Raw genomic sequence first — 20,805 nt, 5'->3', positions numbered from 1 at the left:
TGCATGGTGATAATGATCACGCAACTTTAGATGTAAAGCGTTATTTCAAATGAAGACTTGATATCTGTTTAAAAACATCCAGAGTTTTAATAAAAGTCTTGTACATAAAGCGTTTACGGGTAAAGTGTTACAAGTTACGTAATCAGGTAACTTTTTCAAGTAACTAGTGAATTAACTCATTCCTTTTAAATTTTATAACAAAATATCTGAGTTATCTTTTCATAAAAGTAACGCGAGGGCCTTCACATTTGCCAAAAAAAGAACAAGCAAGCCCAGCTTATAGGTGAGAAAAAGTAACACAAGTTACACAACACAACACATATCTATCTATCTATCTATCTATCTATCTATCTATCTATCTATCTATCTATCTATCTATCTATCTATCTATCTATCTATCTATCTATCTATCTATCTATCTATATTCAAAATATTGTCTAGCCCTAGTGGTTTTCTTACTTTATGCACATCAATCAGTTTTACACTTCTGAATTTAACTTATTTTTTAAGGTTTGAAATAACACAGGAAACTTAAAAGTTGAATGCTGATCATTGGCTTGTAACAATATTTATGAGGCAGAACATAACACGAGGCAAAGACTCGCTTGTACCGCCGTGGTGTCGGTGGCTAAACCCTTCACAACCCACCTCTGTGTTTTCTTAATAAACACGGCCTGAACAGGGGAACTTTTATCTTCACACTTATAGGACCATTAATAATGTGACAAGTAAGGCTATTTTTGTCCTTTCCTGAGCATAATTATGGTACCAAATGAACACCAATTATACAGTGGTGCTAAACTACCCAAAATCAACTTGGGCTTCATTTCCTCAACTCAATTTTCCACTTATCAGAGGGCTAAGGTGTAAGAGCGAGGCACGTTTGGGCCAACATTACAGTCTCCGATCCTTACAGTGTGATGTTTAACAGAAGTGTGGCGATGATATGAAGTATGCATAATACTTCCAGGAGAAAACAAGCTGCTTAACATCTCAACACTTTGAAATGCTAGAGATTAGTTAGCATATCTTAGTGGGAAGTATCTACAAAGGCAGACAGAGTAGGCTATAGTATATATATATATATAAAAAAATAAAGTGGACTGTGATTTTTGTTTTTATCATTTTCTTTATCGGTCAAGACCAAAATAGCCGAATTACAAGAGTGAAGACACCCTAGAGCTCTGCTGACACCCTTATGGGACCAAGGTGGAATGTCCTAAATATACGTTTTTATTTGTGCTAAAATTCGCTTTTGATATTTAATGAAAACAGAAATATGTTAAGGTAAGGTTAACTAATATCATGGCAAAACAACAGTTTAAAGATAATCTTGCAAGTAAGTTAAAGTCGACATGTTAGCTACTGCATATGAAGACATTCTTTTTAATAGCACACACATTTGAAGTTAAAGGGTTAGTTCACCCAAAAATGAAAATAATGTCATTATTGACTCACCCTCATGTCGTTCTAAGCCCGTAAGACCTCCGTTCATCTTCGGAACACAGTTTAAGATATTTTAGATTTAGTCCGAGAGCTTTCTGTCCCTCCATTGAAAATGTATATACGGTATACTGTCCATGTCCAGAAAGGTAATATAAACATCATCAAAGTAGTCCATGTGACATCAGTGGGTTAGTTAGAAGTTTTTGAAGCATCGAAAATACTTTTTTGTCCAAAAATAACACAAAATAAGACTTTATTCAGCATTGTATTCTCTCCCGGGTCTGTTGTGAATCCTTCACAGTTACGCTGATGGCGTAAGACGCTGATGACGTGTTATCTGGTGCGCCCGAGCTTCATTTATAGACTGAGGGAAACGCACGCTGTAAAAGTGTCTCATCCGCGACATGCACATTTACGCACCATTAAAAAAATGATATCCACACAAACAATGTAGAATAGCTTGAATATAGCGTGCGTCTTCCTCAGACTGTAAACGAAGCTCGGGCGCACCAGATAACACGTCATCAGCGTCTTACGTCAGCAGCGTCACTGCGGAGTCCTGAACGCAGATTCACAACAGACCCGGGAGAGAATACAATGCTGAATAAAGTCTTATTTTGTGTTATTTTTGGACCAAAAAGTATTTTCGATGCTTCAAAAACTTCTAACTAACCCACTGATGTCACATGGACTACTGTGATGATGTTTATATTACCTTTCTGGACATGGACAGTATACCGTATATACATTTTCAATGGAGGGACAGAAAGCTCTCGGACTAAATCTAAAATATCTTAAACTGTGTTCCGAAGATGAACGGAGGTCTTACGGGCTTAGAACGACATGAGGGTGAGTCATTAATGACATTATTTTCATTTTTGGGTGAACTAACCCTTTAAATGATGAATAAATCACCGATTTTTGAATTAGAAAATTGTGTTGTGACCAGTATTTCTTTCATATGTTTCGCTTGCAGATATACTGGATGTTATACTCCAATTGAATCTTTGAGTTACAGTTTGTATTTACATGTGCTAATAACAGTTATACCACAAATCTGTTCCGTGTTGTGATAAAATAGCTGCCTTGTACTGGTAATACAAAGAACGTGTAGTATCGTAGAGGAATTATATGCAAATTATGTAATTATGCAAAGGTGTGCAAACACAGTTGATGATGCTTCCAAACCTGTGAACCATGTGTGCGAGACACGGATGCAAAAAAGCAGTTACCAAGGGTGAAGGTATATCAAATTAATTTAGTAAAATAAATTAAATAGAAATACATGTATTTATATATGTAAATTCAACATGTAAGTAAATAAATAGGCTACATTTAAACAAAAAAATATAATAAAATAATAAGACTGCCGATTCCAAATGAATGATACATGACTTTTGTTATTGTTCATTTTGTCTAGTTCAGCTGAAACACAACTGCATGCTCCAAAACATTTTTGTGCAACTTCCCCTAGGTCTACTCCACCGCCACATGTTTGAGCCGGGGGGCCAGCGATCCCACAGGTGCTGCTTAAAAACTTGGCGGAGCACAATGTGGCGAGTGTCCCAGTCAAACTGGAAAGACGATGATAAGGACCACCTGCTCTCCAGTCTGACTGGTCATAGAGGGGTCTCTGTGACCCTTCATACACAGAGACACGCACAGCCTGTTGTCATTGAGCTATATACACCCCAGCTTCCTCCAAAATGTTTTATTGTTTAGTAAGAGAGTTGAGCTGGACCTAAAATGAAATTCCACATATTGATGGGTGGGAATACCTCATCCTGAGTGTTATAAAACCATGCAAATGCTTAGGGTTGTTTTAGATTTTAGTACATTTTGAGAAAACAGTTGTTATTGTTTTATTGATCATCCTTTTTGATAAAAAATATAGTAATTTTGTGAAATATTATTACAATTTAAAATAACTGTTTTGTATTTTAATATATTTTAAAATATAATTTATTCCAGTGATGCAAAGCTGCATTTTCAGTATCATTCCTCCAGTCTTCAGTGTCACATGATCCTTCAGAAATCAGTATAATATGCTGATCTGCTGCTGAAGAAATATTTGTGATTATTATCAACACTGTAAAAAAAAAAAAAAAAAGTTGGTTTAACTTAAAAAAGCAAGTTACCTTGTTGCCTTAAAATTTTGAGTTTGTTGTAATTAAAAAATTGAGTTAATACAATGAGGAGGAATGGTTTAATAAACAGAAACTCAAAATAGTATGTTATCTTCACACATTAGTTATCAAAGTTGATTTGACAAAATGTAAAAAGTTGTGATAACAAATCATGAAAATATTTTTTTACAGTGAAGGTTGAAAACAGTTGTTATTTTTGTGGAAACAATACGTCAATTGTGGCGTCTATTAAGGATTGTTTGATGAATAGAAAGTTCAAAAGAACATAATTTATTTGGAATCTATATGTTTTGTAACATTACCGAATAATGCTGAATAAAAGTTTTAATTTCTTAAAAAAAAAAAAACAAACAAACAAGGAAAACCCAAACCTTTGAATGTTACCGTGTACTTTTTTTTTTTTTTTTTACAATAAAAAACCCATATCGATCATCTATTCTTGCCTATAATAGTGACTCCCACATTCAATCACTTGTAAGACTTTGTGGACCACGAGATTACAAACCCTCTAGTTGTGTTGTTTCTTGAGAAACCCAAAGCATCTTAAGAATGGGCTCTGGTACAACATATGCTTTTGGTGAGGAAGGCTTCAGCATATGTACTGCCGAGGTCAAAAGGTCAATGGCCCTTAATGAAGAAAAGCTTGTAGTGTCTAATTTGAAAACACAACCACATACTTATCAGATGATCAATGGAAGTTATTTCCCCACGTCAAAGACTTGGGTCAAGCAAGACATCGGTCACAAGTTGTTTCTGATCAAATCTGCCTGTTTAGCTCAAAGGTTAGTTACACACCAGCGATGACCAGAGTGCTCATCACACTGGGGTTGGAATAAGGTTAACAGCAGGATTTTTCTTTGTTGTATTCACCTAAACAATGGCATTCCCTTGGGCTACACAAGCCTAGGACAATAGACAAGGGAAATGCCCTAAAAAGGGTTAAAGGGTTATCAGTTTTATAGCAGCATCTCCACCAAAGTCAAGATAAAAGAAGCATATTGTTCAGATGAATTACTTCCAAAGAGATTAATGGCAGGGAAATAGGCTACAAAGTTGAAATAACTTTAAGAGTCTGTAATAACCATTAGATTTAGCAGTTTATTGTATTTATTTATTTTGCCATGAACCTTGTTAATGCTTTTTTCACACTCACAGACCCTGGAGGGAGGACATAGAAATGAACCCAGAAATTAATATTTGAAACATGACTGGTTATTGTATGCAGAGAATAGAAAAGAGCACCTTGAATATTTAGCTAAATATCTCCTAAAACAATAACATGAGAGTGAGTAAATAATAAAAATAATTTCACGATAAATGTCATATTTAGTGGTATTTAGAAATATTCATCACAGTTTTTTTTTTTTTTTGCTTTTTACTTTAAAAACTTTTATAAACACAGAAATCCCACTATAATTCTTATTAAAGTGTGATTTTCTCATTCGGAAGTTTCAATTGTAGATTTTCTATAATCAGTGTGGGAACTGCGTGTGCCGTATTCACGCATGTTAAGCACATGTGAGTGAGTTCAGTGCAAAAATATGCCAGCGGCTGGTTGCAATAAATAATGTGTGAACTGTGATTTGCGTTCAGACTTGCATCTGTCACGTGCTACGCAGAGGGCCTCATCTGTGCAGCAAATGAACATGGAACATATGTGTTAACCAGATGTGCATTTTAGAAAGAAAAAAAAATCATGAAGAGTTTGGAATATTACTGTCAAGAATCCATTTGTACATTGTTCGTCCAAGTCAATTTGGAGTTCATAAGCCTGCAGATATAGGCCTACCACAAAATAAATTATTTGCACAAATGTGTAACGAACTGCGTGCATAATAATTGCTTTATCTCCAGGATTACAACATCTCTGAACAGGGAAAGCCATGGAACAATATTGCAAAACGTTTGGTGCACATTTGGATAGAAATATCGTTCCAGCGTTTAAACTCTCTAATAGGGATCTCCACTCCCTTGAGTAACAGTCCCAAGTAAATTATATTAACTCCACGTGGTGAAGCCATTTGCACCGAACCTAGACACAGCATGTCTTCTGTGTCCAAGGACACAATGTGTTTATACAGAAGGGCTAGTGTAGTATACACACACATACTACAGCCTTGAAGTGACATTTGTTTGTAGAGCCTGACTCCGCCGAGTTATTTTCCATAATGCAAATGAATTGGTGTGATAAAGGTACTCTTCTTAGGTTGAGAAAGCAACGTGCAGACATGCGTGCCGCAACAGTTGGTGTGCATTTTGCATAGGATATGCAAAAACAGCTGGGCTGGTGATGATAATCATCCTGGAAAGATGGAAAAGATGACAGCATACAATAACGGGTTGTAGTTTGCTATCATTTTCAGTCGTCAGAAACCAAAACTGCGGTCTCCATGCATATACCATGCAAATCAAATTTGCAAACAAGACACATCACTGCATAGTATTTATAGACATAGCACTTGCTTTTTATATATTTTCAATGTATTTCCAAGTGCAAAACTCACAAACACGCAATTCTGGGTAGTTGCCAGGATGTTGCTCAGTGATTGCTGGGTGTTCAGAGTGATTGCAATGGCATTATTCTATAATAACGGCACTAGTAGTAGTTTTGGTATTGTTCTAATTAGTTTCAGGGTGTTGCTATGTAATTTCTAAGGTGCACTAAGTTGTTTTTAGAGTGTTTTGTTATAAAATATAGTCATGAATTGGTAACTGTGATACTGCCATAAAACACCACCAATCATATATGTCCTTTTGATGATTCAAACCATTGCATGTTTTTTTCTCCCCGTTTGACTTCTCTTTCTTCTCTGTTAAGCTGGTTCTATAATGCTGCAGTGCAGCAACATATAGCGGCATCCCAAAGTGGATTCATCCAGAGAGAAATCAGGGTGAAAAGAGAGAGGTTGCCTTCTGCCAGTACCGGACACAAAGCTAGGATTGTTCGTCCACTGTCTGTCTGTTGGAGCTAACAATGTACCATTCTGTACCATGGTAGAACTTAATTTATTCCAACTCTTTGCCCTGACCTGTAATCTCCCCTCCTTCTCGTCAAACCCGGTTCCTCTCTCAACCCATCTGACCCATCCATGCCTCATTTGCTCACTCTTCAGCATCCTCGAAAAGGTCCCCCAACACACCCTCCCCTGACTGAGGCCCCTGGCTCGATCCCTGGCGGACAGACCCTGGCTCTATTCCCTCTCCGTGCACCGCATCCATTCCCCCCTGAAAAAAACATTGAGAGAAAACAACCATCAAGTGTGTGTGTGTGTGTGTGTATGTGCATTCGGGGGGAGGGGGTTGCAGTGCAGCGAGAGGAAACAGAGCCGGCTTTGTCAACGCCAACGGCAAAAGTTCTGGAAGCACTTTCAATCATTTACACCATACCCAGCACTCCAATGCATTAATGCGATCAACATCAAGTCTGTTGTGGGCATTTTGTCCTCCCTCGCTCTGTCTTTCTCCCACTTTCTCTTGCTTTTTTCCATTCGTTTTCTTTTTTGCTCTACAACACTCCCCTAGAGTGAATAGGACGCTTGCTAACATTCCAAGCATGCACTCCCCCCTCTACCGCCCCTCCTAACCCAAAAAAACACAAGGCAACGACAGTGGGTATTGAAACGGGAAAAGAAGCCAAAGCAGCAGAGGAGAAAAAAGGAGCTTGGCACTGCATGCTGACGCTGGTTCTTAATAAGTAACTTCCTAAGCATGGAGAGGTTTGAACGGCTGCTGGGGAGGGGGGGAGGGCATGGGTGGAAGAGAACAGGGCCTCCGTTTGCATAAGTCCCACTGTACCGCAGGTCTGGGCTTACGCCTTTCAGAACCACTCAGAGGATTTAGATGAGGAATTAGCCTTCGTGTTATGCACCATCGCTGTCATGTACTGTATGAAGGAAGAGTTCTTTAACGTTTGAACCTGATGTTTCTGTTCCGCTAGTTATCTTGCAACTATTTGTTGCATCCATATGTATATCTTTAAATCAAAAGTGTTTTTTATAAAAATGTATTATAGTATGCATAGTTGGAGTTGTTAATGCAATTATATCTATTACAAATGAACAACTAAAAAACAAAACAAGCAAACAAACAGTGGATTTAACTTATGCTTAACCCCTCCCAAAAACGTTATATGGCAAAACATTTAGAAAGTTTCATTCATTTGTCGAGGGATTTAAATAAAAAATCTATGTAAAACTTGCAGGTATGATGCTAAGGTAGTTGTTGACATGCTGCTAATTAGTTGCTATAGGGTGTTCTGAGTGTTTTTGTGTGCATTTCTAAGTGGATGCTAGGGTGTTCTGGAATATTGCTAAGAGGTTGCTTATTGACAGTCAAAAGAGCTCACCCTTTAGTTCAATACTTAGGGTTAGGAGTTTATTGAAATCCCAGATCCTAAAGAATGAGCAATAGAGTTCAACCGTGTCCTCCCACTTTTTCAGCGTTTCCAGAATAATTTTTCTCTCATAGGGGTTTAAAAAAAGTATTTGTTAAAGCGCTGTAAGCCATGAACCAAGCCAACCAGCTACGACATGAACCATAACATTACAAACTTTGAAAAGTATTTGAAAATCTGACCAAAATACAAAGGTACAAGACTGTGTACTCAACGGCTTTAGTGAGGGAAATAACTACAATCCATAATCCAAGCCTAATCGAGTTAAAAATGATGGAGAAATATAAAACTATGCATTTATAAATGTTTATATGTATAAATAATATATATAAACAATGTATTTCAAGTTTATAGCAAAATGTTTATGTATTGAAATATTTTGAGAGCGTGGGGAGACTCGATTACGTCATTCGCAGTGCTTCATGGGAGTGGTGAGATCTTTTAGTGTGTTTTGCCTCTCTGATATTTGGATTGTTCTGTACTGAATCATGGGTAATGTAGTTTTTCACCACAAATTCAACTGTTATACAATTATTTTCAAACAAATTTGAAATAACGTGGGATGATGGCTTCAACAGAAGCAAATACTATCAATTAGCAACCTCATAGCTCACAGTAAGATTGTATTTAATGGTTTATAAGTTATCATTAAAAATCAATTTCCCTATGAAAAACAAAAAACGGAACCGGAAAGTCCAGAACCCGACAGTTGCACTCTATAGTAATAGGGATGCTAGCATTAGCAAACACCACTAATTATTTCTATTAGTAACAAATTTATAATAGCAATGTAGTGGACATTATTATAAGATGCTCCCAAATGCCACCAATGGCCTCTACAGTGCTTCTAAAAATCAGCTTTATTCTCCACATTGCAACATGTCCCCCGCCCACCTTTTGTAACAAGCTCCGCCCATCGCCAGACCAACACTTGGCAGCATTGCCACTTGGCAAGTCTCATCTCTGCCACCCATCGCTCCCCTCTCCCTATCCCTTTCCTCCTCCTCTGAAGCAATGGGCACCAACAATCTGTGGCATTGTGAGAATGAAGCGGCCGGTTTGTTCCAGCATCTGGTGTCCCCGTTTTAGGGCAGCCGCTTCAGAACGTCCAAAAAAGTGCAGGGAGTTGAAGAGGAGAGAAAAGGTTTGCTCTGGTCCGGTTTCTTAACAATTCTGAATGCCTTTTGTCCTGTAAAGATGGTTCAGCAGACGTTCTGCTTTCTAAGGACCTTGTGTTGGCTCACAGCATCGAGAAATGTCAAGTTAACTGCACTGACAGCAATAAACATTTGTCACAAAGAGGTGATTCTCAATAGTCCTCCAGCATTATGTTTTTCTTTCCTCAACCTAATGACAGAGTGATTGTAAATCTTTAAATCAGTTAATTATCTAAGGCAATAATCAATATTATTGTTCATACTATTGGAAAAAAACAAGACTTTGAACAATCCAACTTTTTTTTTTATAAGGTTTTGACAAACTTGGCTTTTATTTTCTTTCAAATTTTTGTAAAGTTGTCATTGTAATTTTGCTTTCTTGCAGTCTAGATTTTTCATTCTGTTTGTTCCATCGATTCAAATTCAATTTAAATTCAGGATTTGACTTGGAACTTTAAAGGCCCTCTCAATTCAATTCTGAATGAATTATGAATCAGTTCATAACCCTGCAAGAAACTGCATGGCAATGCACCGAAACCCCCCACAAAACATATTAGCAACCATCTAGCAATGTTCTGGCAACCACAGCACCATTGAAGCTGCATAGCAAATGCTAAAAACACCTTAGAAACCACCAAGCATGCCTTAGTAACCACTTAGCAAGCCCTGGCAACCACCCCCAACTCTGTTGCATTGACTTTTTTCAGGTGACTTCTGCACGGGTAAGGACTGCTTGCAATTTCTCAATTAAAATAAAATATAATCTTGTTTTCTTTAAAATATGCAACATAGCAATAAGGCCTGCAGAGATTGCTGACTTTCACAAATAAATTTGCACTGTAACAAATGAAACAGCAAAACATGGAACCTCTCACACAGAGTAATGTTTCCATCCTGCATAGAAAAACCACAATGAGGTTGGACTTCAGCAAATCGGCAGCCCACTATAGTTTCCTATGTGCCGTATTCATTTTACTTTCATAAAGGCCAATAAGAGCTCAGCCAACAGTCTCTGAGGTGCACATTGCCATGAATAGGCTATTAGTGTGGACAGGAAGGGGAAGCTTTAAACCATGGGGGGCCAACACATGGTTTCCACCCAAGTCTGAATGGGCTTGGATTGTAAATAATTGCATACAGTTTCCATATGAATGCCTGTCCCTCACGGGGCCTGCAAGCATGAGCAGATGATGAAAATGTTGTTCTTAAAGTTTAATCATAGACATTCACTTGCTTTGTGGCAATGCTAAACAGACAGGACCACCAGGCGTTATGATTTCATTCTCAGAGACTGTAAGATATTGTCTTGGTTGAATCACGCTTTACCCAGCAATACACTATGTCAGTCAACATTTTGCAAACGAAGTTAAAAAAAAAGAAAAAAAGGGGTTTGTAATGACATGAGGGTGAGTAGATGAGTTTTAATTTTTGGGTGAGCAATTCCTTGAAAATTAATCTTCAAAGGGGTCCATATCTTTATTTGGCCAGCTTGTTATTCTAATCTCCACTTAACATACAGTAGTATGTTTTTTTTCTTCTTCTGGGAGCTATCCGGCAGTAACACGAGAACTCTTAATATGTTCAAAAACACCTGAAACGGAGAGATAATCACTCCTGGAACAGCTCTTCATTCTTTGTCTCTCTACCCCTGTAACTAAAGAAATATTTATCCTCTGAGAAGTAATTAAGTGCCAGAGTACCTGGGAGGTTTTCTCTCTCTATCTCTCCATCTCTGACTCTCTCTCTTTGTTCCGCTCTCTCTTCCTTCTCTTTAATTTTCTGTTAAGTCTTCATTCATCCCCCTCACATCCCAGACAGGTGACAACCCGAGGCTGCCTGTGATCCGATTCTTCCCCTTCACCCTATTCAGGGAGGAGGTGCGCACTCCAAAGCATGCAGGGATGTTATTTACAAAGCCTTCCTCCTTTTCCACGCACCAAATGTCATGTCTTCTCCTCCTTATGAGCCCTCAGGCAGGCCTCCACTGCTAGGGCCGCTTTCTAAGGAGTCCTTTCTTCTGGGTCATAGTGTCCAGGTGACCACAGGATGTTGTTGAGAGGTTTTCCAGCCTGAGCACATGGGGCTGTCTCGCCACAGGGACTTCCTATTTTGGCTGCAGCTGCCCGTTAGCAGCAGCCACATCATGGAACTCCAGACCATGTGTGTCAATGAGGAGAAACACTGAACACTTACCACTTGTTGGCTGAATTAGCTGCAAGTCTATTGATTGTAGCATAGTGTAAAAACAACAGCAATCAAAGAGAGTCCTGTTAAAAGCCCAAAACTAATGCTGACAGGCACCATTTGTCGGGGAAAGAACCACACTTATGCACTTGAAATAATGTCTTGCCATTTGTGTAACTATATTTGCGCAGTAAACCTTACCGTCTGACCCTACCTTCCATATTAATCAAGCTGGAATGCCAAGCGAAAGGAATTCTGTTTGGATTGGCCTCTCTCCAGAAATGTCCATGCTTCTGTTCCCGATGTGCAGATGATATTGTAAGCCGGGACTTATTTCTTAACAACCCGTGTTAATTGTTGTCTATCACTACTGAGATAATGCAACCAAACTAACCATGTTTGTTCTCTAAGATATTACATTTTCTTTCCCAAATTGAAACCCAGTCACAAAACATGATCATGGCTACTCACAAAGAGTCCTTTGTTGTGCGAAACCTTGCACCTGTGCTAATTTCGCAGACGATACCTTTGGCAGGAGAGGGTCCTTTTTTCCCCCCTTCATGTATACCAGAGCTGGAGAAATCCGAGACATGTTGGCCATCTTTCATACTATTTGCAAGTTTCTTTTTGCAGGGCCAACCCAATGGGAATACTCTGCACAGACATTATTACGTGGATTCTGCACCAGTTGAGGTAAGGTTTAAGGGGTTTGGCCAGGTTTTAGGACACTTTGCGAGGAATGTTAACCAGGAAAGTCACGCTTCCTCACCTCACTTGCCATTCGTGGTCCCAGTGGTGGGTTTGCACCTGCCTCCGGTAACCTGACTCTTGAGCCCCTGGCCCCTTCATAGTTGTGTGACAGACTTGAGAGATCAATTTCCTCTAGTTGGAGGCATGAGTGCTGTTCTGACAAGGCTTTGCCTCCATGTCTGGGAGGCTGACAAGGTGAGCCTGGAGGGACAAAGGACATAGGGTACCTGGGGTCATATTTAGCACCTCTGACTGCAAATTATTATTAATAGTGCTTCCTTAAACTTATTTCAACAAACCCACCAACCCCAAGGACTACATTTGGGTGCATAAATTGTCGTGCACCATATGAGCCATGGGGTATGAATGATAGCTCAAATCGTGTGGCTTGTCGGGGATTTTTATTATGATTTGATAATGTTGTGGTGGATAATAAAACAAGTGAAAAGTCTAGCTTTTCTTTGAAGCAGGGACCCAAGGCGTATCTAGGATTAGAATATCACAGTGACCTGAAGGTGGGCTCTTTAGACTTGGACCAGTAAGGAACCACTAAGAGACCACCCAGAACATCCTAGAACTGTGGCGGTGCATTTTGCACAAGCACAAACCACTCTATAAAATGTAGTTATTATGTCTAAAGAAATTTACTGTTCAGTGTGTTAAACAATCCAACACAAGGCTGTGAAAGGATATTTCATGGGGACGTGGGAATAATAAAGTACTTTACACATTCCAACACGCCAATCCTCTTTTCCCAGTGTCACAAACAAATCTTTCGCTTACTTGTCCTGTAAACTACAGCTTTTTTCTGGCTTAGCTGGCTTACTACCAAACGAGTGGAAAGTGACAGAATTCAAATCCCAGAAGAAAAACAGAATAACATTAATTTTCAGAGGGGCCATGCTTCCACGGATTGGGCGCAACCTCTCTCGGTCCCAGCCGACTTGCTCAACGTGGAAATCTGTTTGAGATTAGGTCTAAAAATAAATCAACGGAGGAATGTTTTCATGTGTGCAGATATTGGGACCAGCTTTCCCCGCAGACCATCTTGGCAGGATGGGTTGGACCTCCCTGGTGCCTGAGGACCCAGAGAAGCAGCCCCAAATCCTCTCGGAAATTGCTGGTTTGATATAATAACATCACAGGAAACCACTCGAAACGTCACTTTTTTTGGTGCTGCATATGACTGTGCTCCATCACAAATTGCACCTCTGATGATTATAGAAATGACATTTTCAGGTTTATTTATTTATATAATTCTATATGACACCTGTAAACAAATCTCTATTCTTGCATTGACTTTTGATCAACTGGTGTTTTTTGTGATTGTTAATAAATACATTAAGACAGTTGTCCTCGCAGTGTAACCACAGATGTAGTTATCGCCTACTAACGTTTGACTACCCCAAAGTGTACAGATACTTTGTTAAATTTGAAATGATTAGCTTGAATGTGCTAGTGTTATTTTAAATATAAATGCTAATTATGCAGTGCAATGTAATTCAATTGTTTGACACTAACATGTGAAAAGACAATGCCATACACTTAAGCATGTGCAGTTTTAGCATGCGTGGGTTGTGTACGTTTCCTGTGATGAGATGATGAGGTTTAGCAGATCTACACAACATCAACATTAAGGGTTTTTGATTACTTGGTTGATTGTAGACACACAGTAAATATGCAATAATTGTCATTGTCAATTGGCAATAAGTGTGGGAATATTTGAGCATAAACTAAGGGTATATCAGAGAACTTGATGCAGATTAAATATGCAACAGGTCAGAAACGCAGGTAGGAACCTCATTTTGATAGTCACAACCGTAAAGCATTATATATATATATTAAAAAAAAGGTATGTGATGCATTCAAATTTCAAATTTAATTAAATGAAAAAGAATGACCATTTCTTCCCATCACTGTTTCTTTCTCTTTGTCACAGTGTTACCATCTATAGTTTAAACTGTACTTTTGATAATCTTTTTAAACATTTAAGTTAACTTACTTAGATATTGCATACACATTAAAGGTGACAGGACAAAAAGTTGTAAACAATTTCATTCAATATCTAAAATTGTTAATCACAATTATCAGTTGTATTAAAATTTCACACACTTTTTATGTGTGCTGTGTTTGTTTTGTGCTTATTTGAGTATTGTTAGCTTAGGGGCATACATTTTTATTTAGAATACCTAACAGTGTAGGCACTAATAGAGACACATAAGTGAGTTCATGATTTTTTTATTAAGCGTTTTAAGCTTTATTTTGAATTTAGGGCCTGGTTTTAACTGTCTTTTAACCCCCAACCTATCTGTCTCCACCTGTTATCCTCCACCTATTCAATGAGGACATGTTTCCTATCCACTAACAGGTTCTCTCTTGCAGCGAAGGTGAATAGTGTGACACTCGCAAATCCATTATCCCAGACTGCTCTGGCTGCTGCATCTGTTTTTTGTTACACCCTCCTTATAGACTAGAGAAGCTACGGTGGACGGTGCAAGAAGGGGTTTAACTTATTTTACAATGATATTTCGTTTTTTCCTGATGATTTATTTTGTATCCACTTTAGGGTGAAATGCTAACACATATGAGACTCTTAAAGGAATAGTTCACTCAAAAATTATTCATAATTTACTCACCCTCAAGCCATCCTAGGTGTATATGACTTTCTTCTTTTAGCCGAACACAACCAGAGTTATTTTAAATAATTTTCTGTCTCTTCCAAGCTTTGGATTGAATAGACTCCAGTGGGTGAATAAATGGCTTCTGAAGTGAAGCGATGGGTTTCTGTAAGACAAATATCAATATTTAAAACTTAATATTTTCCTTACAAAAACCCATCACTTCGCTTCAGAAGGCATTTATTAACCCACTGGAGTCATATGGATTACTGTTATGATTGATGCGCCTTTTGGAGCTTAAAAAATTTGGGCACTATTCAGTGCCGTTATAAAAAGGTGGGAAGAGCCAGGATATTATTTAATATAACTCTGATTGTGTTTGGTTGAAAAAAGAAAGACATAAACACCTAGGATGGCTTGAGGGGGAGTAAATTATGGGATAATTAAATTTTTTTGGCGAACTATTCATTTAAAGGACTTTATTGGATCTTTTAAAAACAGCATTAAATTAACTAGATAATTTTATAGTACACTGCTATGCAGTTGCTGGTGTGTTCTGGGAGGTTGCTAGGGTTTTGCAATGTGATTGCTCTGGTGTTCTAATTGTTTTTAGAACATTGCTAAGCAGTTGCTAGGGTGTTACTAAGGTGTTCTGACTGATTATTAGTGCAGTGCTATGCAGTTGCAAGCACGACCTGATAATTAGGGGGTTGCCAGGGTGTTGCTATGCGTTTGATAAATGTGTTCTGAGTGGTTTCAGCATGTCGCTAAAATGAATGTTTGGGTGTTTTGATTGGAACCCACCCTCAGATATGAATATTTTTTATTTTTCTGCCAGGTGAAGTTCTGATTGTTTATAGAAGTAATAGCACACCTCCTCAAAAAGATTTGCAATATATCATATGTATCATTCATATATTTATCATTCATATCCATAGCATACAATGGTAATGAACGAGTTACAGGTTAAAGTTTAATACGTAGGATTACATAATACTTAGTGGTTTGTTCAAATCCCTGACCCTATGAGCAATAGTAATAGTGATGCTTGCCTTAGCAAACACACTTATTAAACTTTGGCTGACAGAGGGATCCACAGCTGTACGGAGAAACCACTAATAAAACAGGTCCATTAATCATGTGCTTGAGTTTAATCCCAGTTTTCGAGATTTATGGAGCTTTAATTGAATTTAGTTGCAGATCATGGGAAATCCGTTTAAGAAACAAGCGTAGTGCAATACTTTATGGAAAGTAACTTTGTATGGGGAAACATTTGGAAGAAAGTCTGTGTGTATTACTCGCTGAATGACTGGGAGGCTGTCCGTCTCAGTGTTTGTCAAAGAAATGTGGCCTGACCCATTTTTATTGCCCTTGTGACGAAGGATATTTTCATTATCGCAGCTGCCCAATTCATATTTAACACAACCTGTTTTATACTAAACATACTCCTCCTCTTAGTTTGAGCAACTCACTCAGCATTGCTTTAAAAAGGCAATTTTTTACCTTAGTGGTTATGTGACCGTGTTTGGCTTGTAGGTTTGTGTACCTCGAGTTTATAACTCGTGTCTCAATGGGTCTTTTCAAAGGGGAACTTGTACGCCGGGAGCCATGACTTAAGCACGGTTGGAAGAGATAGAACAGTGATCTCAAAATGAAAGAGTGGTTTTATGCTCTGAGGTTATGTTTGCATATCACATCATGTGTCCTACATCTCTAATGGATTTCATTGCTAGTAGATTTGCATACATGCAAACTTTTTTAGCAAGCTGAGCTTCACGCTTGTAGCTCACCTGAATTATGCTTTGTTCAAATATCATAAATGATTAATATTTTGAGTTACAGTTTATGGTTGGTGGTACGCCGAACGTCATCATTACTGTTGCTCATGGTGTTTTATACAAAACCTTAAACCATATTTAACTCCTGCAACCGTTTATGCTATGGACATGAATCCTACTGCAGGTTTTTTGCCTGGTTAACAAAAAAATGGGTAACTTATATCGAAGCTTGTTTTCACCACGAAAAAAAAGAAGATAATTATGACTTTTTATCTCGCAAATCTGACTTTTTTTCTCAGAATTGTGATATAAACTCGCAATTGTTCAGTAGTTCAATTCTGAGGAAAAAAAACTGACTTGTTTCTCAGAATTGCAAGTTTATATCTCGCAATTTCAACTTTACATCTCACAATTGCAAATGTTATATCACGCAATTCTGAGAAACAAAAGTCGGAATTGTGAGATAAACAGTTGCAATTACCTTATTAACTCAGATGATTTAGTCTTGGAAGAATGTGGTGAGAAATGTTTGAGTTCATATTAAGATCTAAGCACAGTTTGAGACAATCGCATGTGTTTTTTCTTTTCTTTTCTTTTTTTTCCTATGGCCACCATTACTCCCAAGTCACTGTGTCTCACATAAAGAAGAAATTATTTAGCAACATTTTTTGTCTGAGATAAAGTGGTCGTTTATGAAGCAGTTGGCGCCCCGGCTCTCGAGACTCAACCTATAAACTTAACAACCTTGTTTAAACATCAGAGCCCCTTTCCCCTTGTGAAGATAAGGACAAACATGAAAAGTTGGTAGAAAGGCGCATACAAGACTACTTTAACACTTTAAAGTGCCAATAAAAAGTTTAGATGTGACACGCAACCAACAACTGTTCATCAGTGAGTGAGTCAAATTATGTCTGGCCCAAATGAATGTATAAAAAGACACGCATTTAGTTAGGAAATGGGATTAAAAAAACGGTCGCTGCTGCTTAGAAACAGATGGAGACTGTGCTAATCAGTGCCGAGACGTGCACACACTCCAGTGTGGCGTGAGTCAACAGCAATCAGCTCCTGGGTTCAAACACCATCATGCTAAACCACTGCTGACCGTCCCGTTTGATGACTTCACATGGCCTGAAATGGGGGAGGGAAAGGGGTAGATAGCGCAGAAGTGTGCGTGCATGCAAAAGAGATCGCTACTGCTTTCAGATTCAGAACATCCGAAGAGCCCTGAAGCTGCAGTCCCGGAGTCGCCACAACGGTGGCGGCCTGGTTAATGATTTGCCAAAGCTAAAGCGCTCTGTTCCTGCTTAAGGGTTTATGTTAAATGCTGTTGTTAGTCCTTCTCTTGTGGACACCATTGTGTACCGCCGGCTGGTTGTTGGGAGCGAGTGAATGGGTACGGATGGGAGGTGGTATTTACAGTCAGTCATTAATTATATTATGTGTCAGTCAGGGACTTGTGAGGTTCTGCAATCGGTTCGCATCTTATAGGGCAACCTACACTGTAATGATCCCTTTCTAGACCTTAATACTCACTCACTCATAGGACTTATATCAGTTGTGTGTGGTGGTGTTTTAAAATGAGGAGGCAAAGTCCTCACATTTTTTATTATATGTATATAAAATATAAATGTATGTCCCGATTACACTTAATCTTCATGGTTAAATAAAGATTACATAAAAAATAGAGACAAAATAGGCAAAAAAAAATATTTTTATTTTTACACTATGTAATGTTCTATTTATTTAAAACAATACGTTTAATCAAGTTAATTAAATACTATTTTACTTTAAAGGATATTATTGTGTATTATGAAAACAAAGTTATCAAAGATCTTGAATACATTGTTAATTTATTTATACTGTTGGCAAAATGTTATATACATAAGCAAAGATATTTAAATTCATCCCCAATATTTAAGATGTTTAAATTAGAATTTGATTGCTTCATATCTTCTCTGAAATTGTTAAAAAAACAAAAAGTCATTAACATGTTTAAAATATTTTGATATTATTTTTGGATTCCCTGCTACCAATGAATGTTTCTCCTTGTTTTGTAATATTGTATGCTATGTTGGTTGCTTGTTCCTTACTCAAAAAAAAAAAAAAAAAAAAAAAAAAAAAAACGTTTAGGCTAATCAATTTAGTGTTTTTACAAATTTGTACATTTATTCCAAATTAATATCTAAAGGCAGTAACACAAAATATAGCATATTTTATTTGTGAATTGATGTTCAGCTGTTATTTTTAATAAGTATTTTGGAATCATCAGTCATCAAGTTCGGTAAACACTGGTCACAGACACGATCTGTCTACCTTTAATTTCACCAAGTTGATTGCTCACTAAAAATCCCGGCAGTCATCATGCTTTCAGGCCATTTCAAGTTTGATTTTGACGTGACATGATGCAGTGATATCTTAAATAGGTGAGTTAATTGTTTACTTACTTTTTACAGTCTTCCAATGCCACCATTTTGATCATACTTCATTCAGACCGATTCGAGAGAACGCGCATGGAACAGGAGGCGGGATTTATTGCACGAACGAATCATAACCAATCATAGCGCGATGGAGGCATTCGACTTGAACCGGCGCTGCACAGACCGATCGGTGAATGATATCAAAAAATATTGCGAGAGTGATTAGAGAGTAGACAGCTCCATATGCTTTTCAATCGCTCTTGTTGAATTTAATGTCATAAATCGATCGGTCTGTGTAGCGCCGGTTCAAGTCGAACAACAAGCCTATCGACTCCACTCACGTGACTTTCCACTGTCACCTGAGAAAAACCAGGGATTTGTACACATTTTTTTAATGTCACACTATGTAATACCCACATTGTTTTATTTTTGTAATATGGATTCTTTTCTCATCCACTTTTTTTGAGGAGGCACTAGGAGGAAACGCCCCATATCATTTTATTTATTTATTTATTATTTATAACAATTATTTAATTATATTTTTAAACTATTGTAATTATAATAATATAATTAATAATCATTATACATTTGTAAATAAAATGAATATATATAATAACTATATATATATATATATATATATATATGTACATAAAACACGTCTCATGTGTGATGAGCAACCTCTGAGCAGTAATAGTTTCCTCTGGGCATGTTCAGAGAAATGTGTCAATAAAGACACATTATGATTTGTTGTGATTTGACATGTGGAATTGTGTCATGTTGCAGGTCGGTGGGGCTTGTTAACGTTCGTCGTGTTTGTGGTTGAGACAAACATTTGAGTGTTTTTGAGTGGAGTCATGTAGCTTTTGATTTTGCCTTTCCTGTTGTGTTGGTGTTGTACTGTGATTACACTTTGGCTGACAACCTCATACATCCAGTAGACGTGTGGGCTACATGCCCAGTTCACTGTTTACATGATCTAGAGGGCCTGGCGATGGGCTTTTCGTATAATTTATATGTCCTTCTCCTCATTCTGATCTCCAGAGAACATACACTACATTTGTAAACTTTCGGAAGAAAATATGATCAATGTTTTTCAGTGCAAAACTGACCGCAATGATGCTAGAATGTTCTCTGTGCAAGCTATTGCCTGTTGCTATGAGGTTGCTGGGATGTTCTGAGTGGTCACTGACCTGTTTTGAGTGGTTGCTAGGTAGTTGCGAAGGGGATTAGAGTGTTTTTTTTTAGTGTGTATGAGAACATGTAAATATAAGCACAGCTAATAGAATGAATTAACGTTTGGAATAAAACATGCACAATGTTGAGTATTTTGCAAATCTCTCAAATAAAATACAACTTGACCTCCTTTAAGGGCAACTAAACAGATCCGCAAACACAAATTCCTCGACTCCCTCTTTCCAGAAGTTTCTCAGTTCACGATCCCGCTCTCCAAAAGCCTGCTGGGCTTCCAGCCTCTGTCTGTCTGTGTTCCTCTCTAATTAGTCCTGTACCCCCACCAAACCTAACGACCACGCAGGCCTTTTCCAGGGCTCCTTCGTGTCCTCTAACTCAATTAACCCGAAGGCAAGACCACTGCCCTTCTATCCCTCTTTTCTCCCCCCAACCTCCCCATCCCTCCTTCCTTTTGCCTCCAGGCTGGATTGTTCATTTAGGAAGTTCTCTCCCGTCCTAATGCGCGGTGACGCCTATTACATAAGTTAAAGAGGCTTCTTTCATGTCTTCTCCCGCTGTCCCGGCGTTCACCTTTTTTCCCCGAGCTGGTTCCGCTCTTTTCTCTTTTAAAGAGAGATAATTGATATGCCCTGGATTCACAATGATTCCGGTGCGCGGCCATGTGTCCGTGCATGCTCATTTTGACGTTTTCTTTGTGAGTGCAAGCTTTTTTTTATGTGCAGAA

The 20,805-nt window shown here is 38.1% G+C and overlaps 1 long non-coding RNA gene across 1 annotated transcript; it reads right to left on the bottom strand.

The window, feature by feature from the left end:
- Nucleotides 1-4,673: 4,673 nt before the first annotated feature.
- On the bottom strand, nucleotides 4,674-19,026 carry LOC307000419. Its single transcript, XR_013798037.1, has 3 exons — nucleotides 18,918-19,026; nucleotides 12,097-12,278; nucleotides 4,674-5,895 (listed from the first exon to the last, which is right to left on the bottom strand). It is a non-coding gene; the product is annotated as an uncharacterized lncRNA (long non-coding RNA).
- Between the last annotated feature and the right edge of the window lie 1,779 nt (nucleotides 19,027-20,805).

This window comes from Phoxinus phoxinus (assembly GCF_949152265.1).
Source record: "Phoxinus phoxinus genome assembly, chromosome: 6".
In the NCBI taxonomy this organism is placed as follows: domain Eukaryota; kingdom Metazoa; phylum Chordata; class Actinopteri; order Cypriniformes; family Leuciscidae; genus Phoxinus; species Phoxinus phoxinus.
This window is presented reverse-complemented; position numbering and strand designations above follow the sequence as displayed.